General features: G+C 45.8%; 1 protein-coding gene and 6 non-coding genes across 7 annotated transcripts in view; all 7 read left to right on the top strand.

Annotated features, from left to right (window-relative positions):
* The window catches only part of LOC107527349 (uncharacterized), a 39,395-nt gene extending 22,501 nt beyond the window's left edge, over positions 1-16,894 (top strand). Inside the window, exons 7-18 of the mRNA XM_087829173.1 lie at positions 6,908-7,038; positions 7,409-7,452; positions 7,772-7,858; positions 8,207-8,248; positions 9,527-9,656; positions 10,026-10,069; positions 11,342-11,473; positions 11,842-11,885; positions 13,144-13,274; positions 13,639-13,682; positions 14,794-14,849; positions 15,969-16,894. The gene's annotated coding sequence lies outside the window, so the exon portion shown is untranslated. The remainder of the gene's footprint in view (positions 1-6,907; positions 7,039-7,408; positions 7,453-7,771; positions 7,859-8,206; positions 8,249-9,526; positions 9,657-10,025; positions 10,070-11,341; positions 11,474-11,841; positions 11,886-13,143; positions 13,275-13,638; positions 13,683-14,793; positions 14,850-15,968) is intronic.
* LOC148090674 (small nucleolar RNA SNORD115) lies at positions 7,089-7,169 on the top strand. Its single transcript, XR_015716390.1, has one exon. It is a non-coding gene; the product is annotated as a small nucleolar RNA SNORD115 (small nucleolar RNA).
* LOC148090673 (small nucleolar RNA SNORD115) lies at positions 7,909-7,987 on the top strand. Its single transcript, XR_015716393.1, has one exon. It is a non-coding gene; the product is annotated as a small nucleolar RNA SNORD115 (small nucleolar RNA).
* On the top strand, positions 9,707-9,785 carry LOC148090672 (small nucleolar RNA SNORD115). The gene has a single exon (XR_015716394.1). It is a non-coding gene; the product is annotated as a small nucleolar RNA SNORD115 (small nucleolar RNA).
* On the top strand, positions 11,524-11,602 carry LOC148090671 (small nucleolar RNA SNORD115). Its single transcript, XR_015716392.1, has one exon. It is a non-coding gene; the product is annotated as a small nucleolar RNA SNORD115 (small nucleolar RNA).
* On the top strand, positions 13,321-13,399 carry LOC148090670 (small nucleolar RNA SNORD115). The gene has a single exon (XR_015716391.1). It is a non-coding gene; the product is annotated as a small nucleolar RNA SNORD115 (small nucleolar RNA).
* On the top strand, positions 15,489-15,555 carry LOC148090669 (small nucleolar RNA SNORD109A). The gene has a single exon (XR_015716433.1). It is a non-coding gene; the product is annotated as a small nucleolar RNA SNORD109A (small nucleolar RNA).
* Positions 16,895-17,761: the final 867 nt, after the last annotated feature.

The raw sequence follows: 17,761 nt of genomic DNA, 5'->3' as shown, positions 1-17,761 counted from the left end.
AAATGAGTGAAAATTTAGAAATATAACATTTTCAGGAACATCAGAAATCGCGATTACGTAGGAAAAGATCCCACAATACTATAAAGCATGAGTGATAGGAAGTGATACCTTACAAACAAGGGAATATTACATATTCAGGTCGGCAAATTCAATTACACATAGATGTTAATTCTGCCCCCATGTCGTTGTAAAGATTTAATGCAGTATCATTCCAAATATTACGCCATTGGGTTTCTTGGAAATTGTCAGTCCGATTTCAAGAAGTATAGGGTGTCCCCGAAAAATCTATATACACACTTTGAATGATTACAAAGGGCAGCGTTTATTAAAATACACTTTATTTTCAAAAGTGAACGATCAGCTATTAAAGTGTGTGTACATTTTGGGGGGCCACCCTGTATATAGGATGCAACGAGCAGCCGCCAAGGTCGCCTTGATGAAAGTAAAGTTTCATCACAAAATTTCAAAGCCTTTTATAAGGTTACGGCCGTTAAGACTGTATTGACAAAAAGATTGAAGATTAGCTTCATAGGGTAAAAATAGAGACTCCACAAAGAAATCAGCAGATATATGGTTACTTGATTTATAATCGAGGCTCCACAGAGGGCGATCTGTTCAGTGGTTGGTGGTAGGCATGTCGGACGTCAATATGAACAAAATTTTTAACACTTTTTAAAACCACACAGAGAGCCCTGGCCAGTCTGCTCAGTGGTTAGAGATGTGCTTCCCGGTCAGAGGCAGGTACCTGGGTTGCAGATTTGGTCCCTGCCCCGGTTGGGCCCCACTGGTCCTTGTGTCTGTCTCCCTTGGATGTTTCTCTCTCCCTCCCCCCCTTCCTTCCCTTCCTTTCACTCTCTAAAAATCAATGGAAAAAATATCCTCTGGTGAAGATAGAAGAAAAAAAAAAAAAGCACCACACAAATAATTTGTAGGTGAAAGGAGACCTATTTGAAAGTCTTCTTGGGCATAGCACAGGAAATGTTTCCATTATTTCAGTGACAGGAAAGGATTCCAGTTAGACACCAAGAGCACCGACCACAATGGGAGACATTGAAGAAGGTTTGCATCAGAACGAAACCTTTTGTTTGGCAAAAACGGATATTCAATGAAAGACCATTGTCCAAAAAGCACAGTAAATCTTTACCTTTAAAAAGGGGGACAGAGGCATGAAAACAGGTGCCTCCCAAAGGAGGGTTTTCCTGGATATTAAGCATATGAAAGGTTACTAGCCAGGAGGGGAAGGGTCTTTCCAGCAACAAACACTTGCTAGAATATATATTTAAAAAAAAATTGAAACCTAACTATATGTGTGTTTAGAAGACTCATGCCCACTACCCTACTCCCAGGTGCACAGTAGACCAGAATTCATACATGTGCACCCTAAAATACGTATACCCGAGTGCTTGTGGTGGCACCATTTCTAACAGCAGAAAATCTGAAACCAGAGCGCCCATCCAAGGTTGGAGGGCGTATGCTCACAGCGAACCAACGGGAGATGCCGGGGCAGAGGAAATGCAGAGCCTGCCAGTAGCTTGTAGCTTGGGAGCCTCGCCGGGGGAGCTGTCTTTATGTTCATGCCCTTGGCCTTACCTTGGGAATATGAAATGGTCCCAGGATGGCAGGGGTTTGAGTGTATAAGCTTCGCCCTTGCAGGGGACTTCTTGGGAAAAGATGAATGACCACAGACAAGAGTGACCATGTTAGTTGGAGCTGGACCAATAGGCAAGATGCTGCTCTGTTAAATTCTGCGGGGGCACAGGGCTGGGTAAGAAATACCTAAATAGTGTAGAATGAGACACTAAAGAGCTAAGCTAAAAAATTCTTCAGCACAGGAGAGAATCATCGGTTTACAATGTTGAGTTGAAAGAGGAATCTTTGGTAAGATCAGGTATAAAACAACAGGTAGAGGGAGAATTACTAAAAATAAAATTAATCTGGAATTCCCCTCCCTTCAATGGTTAACAGAGAGAGATACACAGTTGACTCTTAACCAGTAGGGGGTTAGGGCCTTAACCTCCCTTGCAATGGGAAATCTGCATAGAATGGCCCGGCCTTGGGCCCCTTGCATACGAGGATCCTCGGCCTTGAAGCCGACTTGGAAAAACTTGCATGTGAACTGCACAAGCCAATTGAAAAAAATCCAAGTATAAGTATAAATCCGAGTAAAAACCCTTGCACTTTAAAGCCGTGTTGTTCCAGGGTTAACTGAAATTCCAAACAGACCTTTGGACGAATAAATCTAGTCTCTACCTTATTTAGGTTTATTCTTTAAGGAAACATGGATATTATCATGGCTAATTCTTCGCGAGTGACTCAGAAGATAGGAGCCTCATGAGAAAAACTTTTATTTTATACCTGAGCTTTGCTTTCAATTGAGACATCTTGTGATTAGTTGGTATGTAATTGGTTAGATCTAAATTCGTTTCTGGTAGATGATTCTGAATTTGCTAAGGTTCGTGGTAGTTGGGTGTCATAAATGAACTCCGTATAATCGAAGGACCTGCAGTGGGAGCCAGAAGTTTGAGATTCAGGTATATGCTTTGCTCGTACGGGAGACTGAATTAAAATGATGCGCAGCCTGATACCTGACATCTAGCTTTTATTATTTTAGGGGGGAAATTTCAGGCTATGAGCAAGGCCACGCTTTTCATCTCTGGTTTACTGGAAGATCCAGCCAAGCACTGGTTCGTAGTAAGATCTTGTTTCTGTGTAAAATCTGATGTGTTCTTGAGGACAAGGAATCCGAGTTGCTCGGACTTGACTGTTCGGTGAGTCGCCGGCCCGTGGACTAAGGGAGGCGGCTGTTCGGAGTTACGACAGGCAACATTCCTCGTGTCGGAGCTGCAGAACCACGAGCAATGCGGACACAAGAGATGGAGTGCTCACCTTTGAGTACTGTCCTAATCTTGTCCTCGGTGACAAAAACGAATGGGAAAGAGGACCCTTTATCCCACTCCCCCGGCGCCCCCTTAACTACCTAGTCCTGCGGTGAGTCCCTCAGATCTTCAGTACCGTTGGGACCAGAGATTAAAGACGCCACCCCCTGGTGAGACATTGCAGGGCAAAGAAGGTACAGCTGTGGGGCTGCCGTGGTTTGAGTGACGGACGAGATCTTGTCTTGAGATGTGATGACGTAAAAATCATGCTCCCCAGGATGCCTCGGGGGCCCAGCCGGGGTCACCACCCCAGATGGGGGAGCGGGGAGAGTTTCCTAACTTCTTTAGAGTAGAAATTCTGCGCCTGGGCTTCAGATGACTCTGCAGGAAACTGTGCTTCATCTACCTCTGTCCCCTTCCCAGTGAGTGATGCTTTCATATTAACCAGATTTTCACGTTTCCTTCTCATAATTTTTAGGAGTTATGTGTCACTTCTTTTCTTAAATCTTGTATTTGTGGAACATGTGCCAGGAGATGCCCCCTTACCTGGAGTAGGGCTGCCTTTGGTAACTGACAGATCCCAAATGGCCCCTCGAACGAGGAAAGACGCGCCTCTAGGGGATGTGGGTCCCTTCTTTCAGCCCCGAATGTCACTGTGGCTGCATCTCCATGGGCGATGCCTACGGTGTGACCCTTATCAGAGGAGTTTCGCTTCGCGCCTAAGCTTGCGGAACTTAAATCTGGCAGTTTTATGACTCCATGGTATTTTTATGGTGCAGTATTTCTTTGGGTCTAAATCCCCAAGTAGATTCAACCCTGTTCCATGACTTCAGGTTTTCCATGTTATAGTTGTGAATAATTTGGGGGCTGGGAGTATGCCAGGATCCTGGCCGTCACAGCCAGAGGACTGAGATCAGATGTTTATTTGCCCCTGAATGTGAAAATCAATAAACTTAGGAGCTCCCTGGTATCTTATTTATTTTTAGGGATAGTGCCCATGAGACGCAGTTTCTTTTTTCTTCTTTTTTTAAAAAAAATATATATTTTGGCCCGGCCGGGGGTGGCTAAGCGGTTGAGCATGGACCTAGGATCCAGGTGATCGGGGTTCGATTCCTGGCAGGGCACATGCCCGGGTTGTGGGCTCGATCAATGACTCTCTCATCATTGATGTTTCTTTCTATCTCTCCCTCTCCTTTCCTCTCTCTGAAATCAATAAAGATATTTTTTTTAAAAAATAAAAAAAATAAAAATATATATTTTGATTTCAGAGACAAGGAGGGAGAGGGAGAGAGAGCGAAACATCGATGATGAGTCTCACTGGTCGTTTATGTTGCTCTTTGGATCCCACGCGCAAGTGAGGTCACCCGGTGTCTGCCTTCCCCTGACCCCCTGCTTTCGCGCAGCGCCCCCCGGGCCCCCCACGCCGAGTCCGGGGGTCGGTTCCTTCTAAGGCCGAGCAGGGTCCCTCCTGGTGATGCGCGGCGTTGGCGGCCCCCGCTCCCCCCCCCCACCCCCCGGGTCCCCACTTTCCATTTAGGGTGCGCGCCGCCTCGCCACGTGGCTGGTTCACCCGCCTGCACCCGCAGCGCGGTCCCTCCTGCGCCAGCCACGCCCTCGGGTCAGGAGGCGGGGCCCGGGAAGCCCCGCCCCGCGCCGACCCCGCCCCGCCTGGCCCCGCCCTCCCGCCGGCCCCGCCCCGCCTGGCTGCGTGCGCAGGCGCACAGCCGCACGCTGGTGGTTCCCTGCGCATGCTCCGGGGCAGCGCCGACGCTCCTGCAGGGTCGGGGCGCAGAGGCTCCGGGCACCTCAAGGTGCGGGCGCGGCCGAGTCCCTGCAGCTGGGCGCCGGCTTCGGCCGTGGGTGCTGCCGTCCCGGGGGGCGGAGGGGGGGGGCGCCGCGCTGGCCTCAGGCAGCGGAGCAGCCGCCGCGGGCCCTCAGGCCGCAGCCCCCGCGGGCCCGCGTGCAGGTAGAGGGCCCCCAGCGCCGGGAGGGGGGGCGGGGGCTGGGGCCGCGCTGGGGACGGCCCGGGGACCGGGTGGAACCCCCATGCTCCCCGTGCTCCCCGGGGCCTGCGCGAGGTAACCGCGGCGCCGCCCTGTCCCCAGCCCCGGGCCGTCGCCCCCCGGGAGCGCCCCTGCTTCCCGCCCTCTCGCCCTCGCTCTGTTGTTTCACTTGTTTTCACGCGTCGCTTTGCTCCGTGGAGGCTTTTTCGCAGGTACGACGTGGTCCCGCTTGTTTGTTGCTTTTGGTTCATATCCAAAAAAAAACCGAAAAACCCATCGCGCAGACTCAGGTCAGGCTGGGGCGCGGTTCGCGCGCTCGCGGGGTCAGGTCTTCAGTTCGCTTCGAGCTGACTTTTTGGGGTGCGGCGTGACCTGCGGGCCAGCTCCGTTGCTTCGGGCACGTGGGTGTCCGGTTTCCCAGGACTGGCTCTGGGGAGACTTGGCCCTGCCTTGCGCCCGGGGGCCCCCGGGGGAGGAGAGCGGACCGCGTGTCCAGGCGCCTGGGCCGTCCGTCCGTCCGTCCGTCCGTCGGTGCGTCTGCTCCGGGGCCAGCACTGCGCCGTCCTCATAACTGTAACCTTGTGCTGTAGTTTCAGGTAGGGACGTGCAAAGCCTCCAGCTTTACTGTGCTTCCTCGATATTTCTTGGACTTTTGGGGGGCTTTTTTTTTTTTTTTTTGGCTTGTTATGATATTTTGGATTTGGGTTTGTTTGTTTTTTTCTATTTCTGGGAAAAACGGCAGTGCCATTTTGATAGAGGTTGCATTGGAGCTGGAGATCTGCTTGGGTCATCTGGACATTTTAGCAACATTAATTCTTTCATTCTTTTCATTCTTTCAACTCCTCAACTTAAGACACATTTCCTTTCTTTTTTTTTTTTTCAATCCTTACCCGAGGGGTTTTTTTTTTTTTTCTTTGTTAAATATATATTTATTGATTGCAGAGAGAGGAAAGGAGAGGGGGAGAGAGAGAGAGAGAGAGAGAGAAAGAAACATCAATGATGAGAGAGCCATCAATCGAGCCCACAACCCGGGCATGTACCCTGACCGGGAATCGAACCCAGATCGCCCGGATCCTAGGTTGAGGCTCAACCGCTGAGCCCCACCTGGCCGGGCAGGATATTTTTTCCATTGCTTTTCGGAGAGAGTGGAAGGGAGGGACAGAGGGAAACATGTATGTGAGAGAGACACATCGACTGGTTGCCACCCACACGTGCCTCTGAGTGGCTTGAGGATGGAGCCTGCAACCCAGGTACATGCCCTTGACCAAAATCAAACCCAGGACCCTTCAGTCCACCAGCCGATGCTCTAACCACTGAACCTAACCGGCCGGGGCGACACATATTTTCATATAATGATTTCATCTTTGATTTCTGTCATAAACATTTTACAGTTTTCAGTGTACAGACCTTTTACTTCCTTGGTTGGGTTTATCGCTCTGTATTTTACTCTTTTTGGTGCCATTATACATGAGATTATTTAACTTTTTTATGGAGAGCTCATTGTATAGGGGAACAGCTGATTTTCCTATGTTGCTTTGGTATCCTTCACCTTGACTGAATTCCTTTATTAGTCCTAACAGGTGTGTGTTTTGTGTGGTTTTTCGGTGGAGTCCTTGGTAGTTTTTACCTGTAGATCATGTTATCTGCAAACAGAGACTTTTACAATTCTTCCTTTGTAATTTGGATGCCTTTATTGCTGCTGCTTGGTCTAGAACCTATCGTTGTAATGACAGGGATGAGAGGATGGCTTCTCTTCATCGCTCATGACAAATGCTATGTGTGTGTGAGGTGAAAATTGTGTGATTATAGGTTGCCATGAATCATTAGTGCTCAGCCTAATACTGGTTTCTTTCTTTATGCTATGATTTATTTTTTTTATTTTATTTACTCATTCATTCATTCATTCATTCATTTATTCATTTATTTTTGGAATAATCATGACCTCATAAATAACCATGGTGCATTAGCTTGTGTTCCAAGAGGGAGGTAATAGGTCGTCTAGAAGTCATCTTCCTTGTCTTTCTCCAGGTCATGTTGTCCCCCAAGGGTCTTCGTTGGCCTATTGCTTCCTGGGCTCTGTGTGTCAGGCTTCTTTCCGAGTTGGAAGTATGCGGATGTCAAGGCCACCTTGCTCTCCTCACTCCCAGGAAACATCTCTGGTGAGCATGGGAACGTGCCATTGTACCGATACCTGTGAGGCGCCTTCGTTGGGTCAATGATGAGAACTCAAATAGTCTTGAAGTGAGATGATGACTTAAAAATCATGCTCAATAGGATTACGCTGAGGCCCAGTGTAGTGACAATTTGGTGGCACCATGTTGGGGAGCCCTCTCCTCCCCTAGAGCAGTGGGAATGGGTTCTTGAGGCAAGCAATTGCTTGAGAGAGTCCCATGTGTGTCTCCCCGATCACCTGTCCCTGAACACAGCCTGCTCGTGTTCTTAGGTGTTTCTGGTGCCTCCTAGTTCCTCTGAGAAAAGGCCCCTTTGGAGGCCAGTTTTTCAAACGTCTCTCCTCTCGTTTTCTTGCAGTGGAACCATTTGGCAAGATGGTGGTCGTTGCCTTCATGTTGAAGGTGAGTGGATGTCTTTTGTTTTGTATAGCGACCAGATAGTACTTTAGTCTAAGCAGCATTCTTGGTTGTAGTAAAAATGTTTGTGTGTTGTCTGTAAGTCTGTCTTGATAGTGGATACATTCTTTTGCACTTTCAGTTTTTGGGATGGGTACCTAGGATAGTCTTAATAATTTTTTATAAAATTAGTCCAAATATAAGGGGGTCATTTAATTTTCAAGGGAATTCTAGGCCACTGTAGTGTCAGATTTTATTGAGCTTGAGGCCAATAACTCCTATATTTCTAATAGATGACAGTTTTCATTTGACTTCGATCTTTCAGGACTCTTGATGTCAGGCTTCTCTAGGAATTGGAGCTATGCAAATCTTAAGGCCACCTTGCTCTCCTCGGTTGCAGGAAACATCTCTGGTGAGCATATGAATGTGAATTTGTATTGATGCTTGCGAAGTGCCTTCGTTGGGTCAATGATGAGAACTCATAGTCTCGAAGAGAGATGATGACTTAAACATAACTTTCAGTGTGAGTGTGCTGAGGCCCAGTGTGGGTAACAAATTGTGGCACCATGTTGGGGAATCTTCTTTTCCTTCAGAGCAATGGAATTGAGTTGTTGAGGCAAACAATTGCTTGAGAGAATCACATGTTCTTCTCTCCATTCAATTCCATGTTCATACATGTTTCTGGTGCCTCCTAGTTGCTCTGAGAAGGCCATACTAGAGGCAATTATTTTAACTTCCCTTCTCTTGTTGTGTTTTGCAGTGTCAATCTGGCAAGGTGGTGCTTGTTGCCTGCATGTTTTAGGTGAGTGGATGTCTTCTGTCTTGTATAGAGACCAGATAGTACCCAAGACTAAGCAGGAGCGTTGCTTTCAGGCAATCAAGGCATTTGTGTGCTCTCTGAAACCTCAATATCCACAGAGGCTACAATATTTGTGACAGTCAGTCCACGGGCATGGGAGCAATCAAAAGCCAACAGTTTCCCTCCTATCTGAAATGAATTACACTATTAGGGTCTAAGTTCTTATTCAGTGGGATTCCGAGCAACTGTCACATGAGTTTGTGCCAAGCTTGCGGCTATCACTCTCCTATCCTTAATGGATGCTAAATATTGGAATTTCACAAGATCTTTGTTAAAAACGTTTATTTCATGGTGTCCATAGATAGAACTGGCTCAGTGATCCCTTCCCATGGGTGTTGGTTGCCAAAAAGTGTTGACCTTTTGATAACTGAATGTGATCTCTTACAAAACGACAAGGTTTCACCCTGTAGATTGACATGGTTGTTGCCTTTTTTATACCCAGTTTTTTATTGGTTCATTGACCTCTTTTGCTCCGCCATATTCAGGCCACTTGTTTAACATTGATAGTGTTTCCTCTGTGGTTATGGTTCCCCTAACCTATCCACACAGATGCACCTTTGCACCAGCAGTGATAGGCACAGTGTTGAGAATATTTCTACATCATGGTTGCATCTTCACTGTGAACTCAGTTTGCTCATAGTGAGATGTCCAGTTGTAGCTACTGTGGAGGGGACACTTGCATTGCTTCTTGAGGGATGTAGTCAGATAGGTAAGTAAGGGAACTCTGGCCTGAAAGTATATGGCTGGTGTTAGGCCCCAGCTTGACGTTTCTCATTGTGGGTAGGTATTGCCTGAAATACAGCATGTGATTGAAATGGAATGTGTCCAAATGTCCCTGTGCCACAGAGGAAATCATGTATGACTTCATGGTGTCATTCTCTCTCTTAGCTCGAGCAGTAGGCTTCAGCCAGTGTTCCGTTTAAAACCTATTTTTTTAATGGCAAAGATTACCAGTGTGGTTTCTCTTTACCATTCTTGAGAAAAGAATATGTGTGTGTGTAGTAATAATTTGATGCCTACTTAATTTTTGTGACTTGAATCAATAGCACAAAGCCTTTCATTTTTTTAATTGTTATGCATTTATTTATTCACTTTTTATATCACAATGATCTGGTGATCATTTTGGAATGATCGTTAGCATATAAAGGAGCAACATGAATGCGGTTCAGGTCCAAGAGTGATGAAATAGGTCATTTAGAAGTTTTGCTCTTCTTTCTCCAGGACATATTTACAAAAAAGATTTTCATTGGGCCTGAACTTCCTGTGCTGTCAGTGTCGCGCTTCTTTCCGAGTTGGAACTATGCAGATCTGAAGCCCACCATGCTCTCCTCAGTTCCAGGAAACATCTCTGGTGAGCATATGAATGTGCAGTTGTACCGATGCCTGCGAGTTGCCTTCGTTGGGTCAATGATGAGAACTCATAGTCTCGAAGAGAGATGATGACTTAAAAATAATCCTCAGAATCAGTGAGCTGAGGCCCAGTGTAGGTGACAGATTTGTGGCACCATGTTGGGGAGTCCTCTCCTCCTCCAGAGCAGTGGGAATGGGTTCTTGAGGCAAACAATTGCTTGAGAGAATCCCATGTGCTTCTCCCCAATCACCTGCCCGTGAACACATCCTGCTCGTGTTTGTAGGTGTTTTCGGTGCCACATGGTTCCTCCCAGAATCCCATACTCAAGGCCAATTTTTAAAACTTCTGTTTTCTCATTGTGTCTTGCAGTGGGACCATCTGGCAAGGTGGTGGTCATTGCCTTCGTGTTTAAGGTGAGTGGATGTCTTGTCTTGGATAGAGACCACATAGAATGTGAAACTGAGCAGCGGGCTTGGTTTTATGTAGTAAAGATGTTTGTGTGCTGTTTTAAAACTCTGTATTGATACCAGCAACATTTTTTTGACTGCCAGTTTTTGGCATGGGCACTTACAAAAATCCAATAATTTCCTTTCTATCTGAAATTAGTCAGAATATACAGTGGCTAATTTATTTTTCAACTGGATTCTGAACAACAGTTATATCAAATTGTGTAGTACTTGAAACCAATAACTTACATTTTTAACAGGTGAAAATCATGGCCATTTTCAAATTTCACATGATCTTTCTGTCAAAAAGATCCAAGCCCATGTCGTCCACAAATTGAATAGCAGCAATGATTTTTTTCCATTGTCCTTTGTTGCCAAACAGTGTTGAGCTTGGGATAACTGACTATCATCTTTTACACAACCATAGGGTTTCCCCATGTCCATTGACAGTACTGTGGGGTTTTGAAAATCCTGTATTTTTTTTGTTGGTTCTTTGGCCTCTTTTGCTTGGCCAAAATGAGGCCACTGGTGCACCATTGATAGTGTTTCTTCTCCTGTTTCCATTACCCTAACTTAGATGTCAGATCAAAATCCACTTTTGAAACAATGGTGGTAGGCAGGATTTTGACAGTATTTCAAATCATTGTTGAATCTTCTGATTGACTTCCAGTTGTGGAAAAATGAGGGGTCTTGTTTTATTTCCCAGTGGGGATACTTGCCTTTTTTGTTTGTTGATGTGACCGTATAGGAAAGCGACTCTGAACAGAAAGTATGTGGCTGGCATTTGGGCCCGGGATGAAAGTTGTCATGGTGGGTAGGAATTGCCTGGAATTACTACAAGTGAGCAAAATTGAGATAGCCCAAGTATCTCTGTGCCACGGAGTAAATCACGTGTGATTTCATGGTGTCATTCTCTTTTTTAGCATAAGCAGGAGGCCTTGCACATGTTCCGTACAGAACTTATTGTTTAAATGCCACGTTGAACAGTATGGCTTCTCTTCACTTTTCATGACAAATGCTGTGATAGTATGTGGTATAAATCAAATGACGTTATTTTTGTGTGTCTGAATCAATAGTGGAAAGCAAAGCATTTTATTGGATCATTTCTTTATTATTTATTTATTTATTTACTCAGTTTTAGAATGATCATTACCACTTAAATTAGCACCATGCATTAGCTTCTGTTCCAAAAATGATATAGTAGGTCATCTAGAAGCTGTCTTCCTTGTCTTTCTCCAGGTCACGTTGTCCCACAAAGGTCATTGTTGGGCCTGTTGCTTCCTGGGCTGTGTGTGTCAGGCTTCTTCCCAAGTTGGAAGTATGCACATCTCAAGGCCACCTTGCTCTCCTCACTTCCAGGAAACATCTCTGGTGAGCATATGACTCTGCCATTGTACCAATGCCTGTGAAGTGCCTTCGTTGGGTCAATGATGAGAACTCATAGTCTCGAAGAGAGATGATGACTTAAAAATAAGTTTCAGTGTGAGTGTGCTGAGGCCCAGTGTGGGTGACAATTTGTGACCCACAATGTTGGGAACTTTATTTCCCTTCAAGCACTGGTGTTGGGTTCTCGAGGCGAGCAATTTCTTGAGAGAATCCCATGTGCCTCTCCCCGATCACCTGCCCCTGAACACGACCTGCTCGTGTTCTTAGGTGTTTCTGGTGCCTCCTAGTTCCTCCAAGAAGGCCCCAGTGGAGGCCAATTTTTCAAACTTCTTGTCTCTTTTTGTGTCTTACAGTGTGACCATCTGGCCAGGTGGTGGTCGTTGCCTTCCTGTTTAAGGTGAGTGGATGTCTTTTGCCTTACACCAGAGTGCCTGGGAGACCAAGCAGGAGGCTTGCTTTCAGGCACTTGGGACATTTGTGTGCTCTCTGAAATCTCAGTGTCCACGCAGGCTATGGGCCAATCAAAAGCCAAAGATTTCCATCCTATCTGAAATGAACCAGACTGATAGGGGATGAAGATTTATTTCAGTGGGATCCCAAGAAACTGTCACATGTGTGCAGAGCCTAAGGACAGTCGCTTTCCAATCCTTAATGGATGCTAAATGTGGTGGTCAGTGTTGGAATTTCTCTAGGTCCTCCTGTGAAGGAGGACCATGCCCGTGAGGTCGGGAGATAGAACAGCGCCAGTGACGTCTCCCATGGGCATTCTTTGCCAAAAGGGGTTGAGCTTGGGGTGAATAAATGTGATGTCTTACAAGAGGATGAGTTGACAACATGTCCACTGACCAAAGTGGGGGCTTTTCCGAATCATGTATCTTTTTGTTGGTTCTTGGACATCTTAGGCTTGACCAGACCCAGGCCACGGGGGCGCCATTGATTGTGTTTCCTCTCCTGATCCCTGTGCCCTAAACTGAGGGTTCCGGATATGGAAATGCACTTTTGGACCAATGTCTATAGTCAGGATATTGAGGAGATTTCAAAATCATTGTTGGATCCTCACTTTGAAGTCAGTTTGCACCAAAATGAAGCATCCTGCTGCTGTATATGGCGGCCAGGAAACACGTGCATTGCTTCTTGAGGGATGTGCTCAGATAGGTAAGGGAACTCTGACCTCAGAGTGTGTTGCTGGTGTTTGGGCCCGGCTTGCAAGTTTCCACGGTGGGTGGGCATTGCCTGGACTACAGCAGGTGAGCAGAGTTGAAGGTGTGCAGATACCCATTTGCTGTGGAATAAATCGCGTGTGACTTCATGGTGCCCTTCTCTGCTTCATGATGAGTAGTAAGGTCCCCCAGACTTTCTTCCAACGTGTTGTTTCAACCCCAGGAATGAGCATTGTGGCCTCTCTGCACCTTTCATCACCAATGCTATGGGTGTAGTAATAATTCTGTGACAGATTATTTTTGAGTGTCTTGAGTTGGTATTTGAAAGGAAATCTTTCCATTGGTTTATTTCTTTATTCCTTTATTTACTCCATTCATTCATTCATTCATTCTTAGAATGATCTTTACCACATAAATGAGCACCCTGCTTTTAGCTTCAGTTCCAAGGTTGAAAAAATAGGTCATTTAGAAACTGTCTTCCTTCTCTTCCTGCAGGTCATAGTACCGGAAATGGTTTTCTTTTGACCTAGAGCCTCCTGGGCTGTGTGTGTCAGGCTTCTTTCCGAGTTGGAAGTATGCGGATGTCAAGGCCACCTTGCTCTCTTCACTTCCAGGAAACATCTCTGGTGAGCATGGGAGCCATTGTACCGATACCTGCGAGGCGCCTTTGTTGGGTCAATGATGAGAACTCATAGTCTCGAAGAGAGATGATGACTTAAAAATAAGTTTCAGTGTGAGTGTGCTGAGGCCCAATGTAGGTGACAACTTGGTGGCACATGTTGGGGAGCCCTCTCCTCCTCCAGAGCAGTGGGAATGGGTTCTTGAGGCAAGCAATTGCTTGAGAGAATCCCCTGTGCCTCTCCTCGATCACCTGTCCCTGAACACGACCTGCTCGTGTTCTTAGGTGTTTCTGGTGCCTCCTAGTTCCTCCTAGAAGTCCCCAGTGGAGGCCAGTTTTTCAAACTTCTCTTCTCTTTTTGTGTCTTACAGTGTGACCATTGGGCAAGGTGGTGGTCGTTGCCTTCGTGTTTAAGGTGAGTGGATGTCTTTTCATGTAGCATTTTCCTGATTTCATTGAGTTGACTTTCTTTGTGCTCTTGAAACGCGCTGAGATGTTTTTAAACAAAGGTACTGACTTCCCTGTCAGGTCATCCATAAAGCTCCATTTTGGAGGTTGGTTACTGACGCTTTATCGGTTTCTGGTGGTTTTGCTGGCTTACCTGACACTTAGTGATCTTTGTAGACTTGCACCGATGTCCACATGTTTTTGTTTGTTTTTAAATACTCACCCAAGGATATTTTTCCCATTGCTTTTCAGAGACAGTGAAAGAGAGAGAGAAACATTGACGTGAGAGAGACACATTGATTGGTTGCCTCCCGCACTTGCTGCGACAGGGGCCATGGATTGAGCCTGCAACCCAGGTACATGCCCTCCGCCAGAATCAAACCCAGGACCCTTCAGTCCACGGGCCAGTGCTCTGACCACTGCGCCAAACCAGCCAGGGCTGATGTCTGTGCTTTTGAAGGAAAAAATACCTAATTTTTTTCCTTTGCAGAGTGGTTTCAGGAGGTAAAGATTTTTTCCTTCCAGGTCCCCAGGTGCATAGGGCTGCCTCTGGAATTACAGGTGAGCAAGGCTGGAGCCGGGTCACATGGTTGCTCCCAAGCTTACAGCTGGGTCTATGGTTCGCAGATCTGTTATGAGGGTGCAGGCAGGCATAGTTCCCGCTGCCTCACCAGGCACATGTGACTGCCTCTGGGACCATCGCCAGACAGGGCTGGGTCAAGTCTCTATCCACACCAAAGCCCATGATGGGCTTACTACCAGGGGCTTAGAGGGCATGTTTCTTCCAGATGCCCTGGTGGGCGGGACTGTCCCTAGACTATTGCAGAGTCGGACTGGAACTGAATCTCAGGGCCACTTCAGGATCCATGGTCAAGACGAAGTTAGTGGGCTATTTGAAAAGCAAAGGATTCAGAGAGAAAACAAGTTAGTAAATGAAATGACAAACATGACAACTGCAGTGTTGGTGGCGAGGGCTGAATGGATGGTTCATTAAAACAGAACCGAGGCTGTGCTTGGATTTTAGTTAACTGAGTGCATCTTCTGATCTGATCTGTTTTGTTTGTGATGCTTTGCTGCAGGTCACCTTCAAAGTGGCTGGTCCTGCAAGTGAGCAAGTTACCTTCAGGGAGCCAAGGTAGCTAACATGATGCTTTTGAATTTTATGTGTTTTATGACCAGTGATGTCAGTATTTCAGATTCTGCAAGTGCACTTTTTCAGAGGCTCGAGCATCAATATTTTTATGATAGCTATTTTTTTGTGTGAGTGTCCCCATATGGTCCAAGGAATCCTCACTATTGCTTCATCCCCTTTTATATATATATAGGTTTTTATTGATTTTTAGAGAGAGAGGAAGGGAGAGGGAGAGAGAATCATCAATCGGTTGCCTCCTGCACATGCCCTACCCGGGGAACGAGCCCACAACCCCGGCATGTGCTCTGACCAGGAATTGAACCCTGCCATCTCGTTGCATGTGACAACACTCAACCACTGAGCAATACCGGCCAGGGCTCTTCCCCTTTTTTTAAGTCACCTAAATCATGTTGGGGAATCTTTCCCATGTTTTTTTACCGTTTGGTATTGGATGAAAGTAATCTTGTAGTGAAAACCAAGTGTGCAAAGCACTGATCTTTACCTTTATCTGGAACACCGGGAGCATAGATGCTTCTTGTATTTGTAGTATAATCATACTATAGATTATTTTGCTACCTCATTTAATCTTAAAAATCGTGGTTGATTTAAAAATCTCTTTAATCATCTAGAGGGCTCTTGTCTAGATCAATGATGAGCACAATAGTCTGAGGATGCTGAGGGACTCCTAACAGATGGCAATCTGAGGTCCAGACGAGTGGCCCTGTAAGAGGACAAATGAGACTGTCGGAGCCTGGCCCTGTCTGGGGACCCCTCCGCCACAGCATGTGCAGCGCTGAGCAGCCAGCCTGTCCCTTCTCTCAGAACTGAGCCTAGTGTCCTACTCCAGACTTGCCTCATTTTGCTCACTTTGAACAGAGTCGAAGATTGATACTTGTATGTAGAAAGTATGTTCTTCAGTAATGAATGTGCACATTAAAAATATTGAATTGGGAAGGGGACGAGCCACTGGGCTGGATCATTCACGTTGGACTGAAACCGAGGGACTCCTGCATTGCCCGTTACGTACCAGCAATGGCACCAGCTGTAGTTTTTTGTGTTTGCCACTGGAGATTTTCTAAGACCCTGTCTTTGCTTTCCTTTTTGTCATTTTTGCTGAGACAGAGCGCTGAAATGAGGTCTGTCACTTCAGAGAAAAGGGGTGAGTACCCGACCAAGACCTTTGAAATTTATGTGGCGTCTGTTCTGCGGCATGTCCTGGGATCTCTTCCCTTAACCTTTAGAGCCTTATTGAAAGTCTTTTCGTGACGTCCCCTCTTCCTCATTAAGACCCTCACCAAGCTCTCCTGCGTCGTCGAATGTTTATAATTCCTTCTTCCATTTCAACTCCTTTTTGCTTTGATGGAAAGAAAAATGGAGAAATTGAGAGAATTTTTAGCAGTTTCATACTGGATCGAAAGTTACCGTAGTGAAAACCAAATATGCCAAAATATCAGATTCGTCGTCTGTTTCATTATTGAGATTTCTGAACAGAGGCTTCATGACTCACAAGGTTTTTGTGGTCACACTACCTTCTATTTCCATTTCTCCTTTCCTCTTTGAAGATTAACATGGAGTAATTGTTTCTTTTTCCAGCATGGGACGTTGTATGTAAAATTTTGTTGACCTTAGACCGTGTAGTTTTCACATGATGAAAGTTGCATGTTTGAAATCCTTGTTTGTTCACTTGTTACTTCCAGTTTTATATCTCACATGAGTGACATTGTATGACTCTTGCCTTTCCATCCGACTTATTTCACTTAGCGTGATATTCTCAAGGTCCATCCATGTTTCACAAATGGCAGTTTTCCATCCTTTCTCATGGCTGAATAGTGTCCACTGTGTACATGTCCCACATCTTCTTTGTCTAGTCCTCTATTGAAGGGCCCTTTGGTTGTTTCCATGTCTTGGCCACTGTGAATAATGCTGGATAATGCTGTAATGAACGTAGGGTTGCGTATGTCTTTGTGAGTAAATGTTTTCAGATTTTTTGGTAGGTGCCCAGAAGAGAGGTTGCTGAGTCATATGGTAAGTCTGTTCATATATATATATATATATATATATATATATATATATATATATGTATGTGTGTGTGTATATATATATATGTGTGTGTGTATATATATATATATATCTTTATTGATTTCAGGGAGAGGGGGAGGGAGAGATAGAAACATCAATGATGAGAGAGGGTCATTGATCGGCTGCCTCCTGCGCGCCCCCTGCTGTGGATCGAGCCTGAAACCCGGGCATGTGCCCTGACCGGGAATCGAACTGCAATCTCCTGGATCCTAGGCCAATGTGCGACCACTGAGCCATGCCCAGCCGGGCTATTCTTAATTTTTTGAAGAGCCTCCATATGATTATCTGTAGTGGCTGGACCAGTTTATATTCCCACCGGCAGTGACTGAGGGTTCCCTTTCCCCACAGCCTCTCCAACACTTGTTATTACCTGTCTTATTGGTAACAGCCACTGTAACAGGTGTGAGGTGGTATCTCATTGTACTTTGGATTTGCATTTCCCTAATAGCAGTGACGTTGAGCCTATTTTCATGTATCTGTTGACTATTTCTATGTCTGCTTGGGAGAAGTGTCTGTTCAGGCTCTCTGCCCATTTTTTGATTGGATTGTTTGTTTATTTGGTGTTGAGTTGCATGAGTTCTTTGTATATTTTGAATATTAACCGCTTGTCGGGACTGTTGTTTGCAAATATCTTCTCCCATTGGGTTGGTTGCCTTCTTGTTTTATTGTAATTCCTTTTGCTGTGAAAACCTCATAGACACAGACATGAGGTATGGTGGTTACCAGAGGGAAGAAGCGTTGGGGTACAGGGGGTCAAATACGTGGTGACGGGAGACGATTTGACTTTGGGTGGTAAAACACACAGTGGAATATACAGATGTAGAATCATAGAATTG

This window comes from Miniopterus natalensis, chromosome 22 (genome assembly GCF_054644295.1).
Source record: "Miniopterus natalensis isolate mMinNat1 chromosome 22, mMinNat1.hap1, whole genome shotgun sequence".
Classification (NCBI taxonomy): domain Eukaryota; kingdom Metazoa; phylum Chordata; class Mammalia; order Chiroptera; family Miniopteridae; genus Miniopterus; species Miniopterus natalensis.
This window is presented reverse-complemented; position numbering and strand designations above follow the sequence as displayed.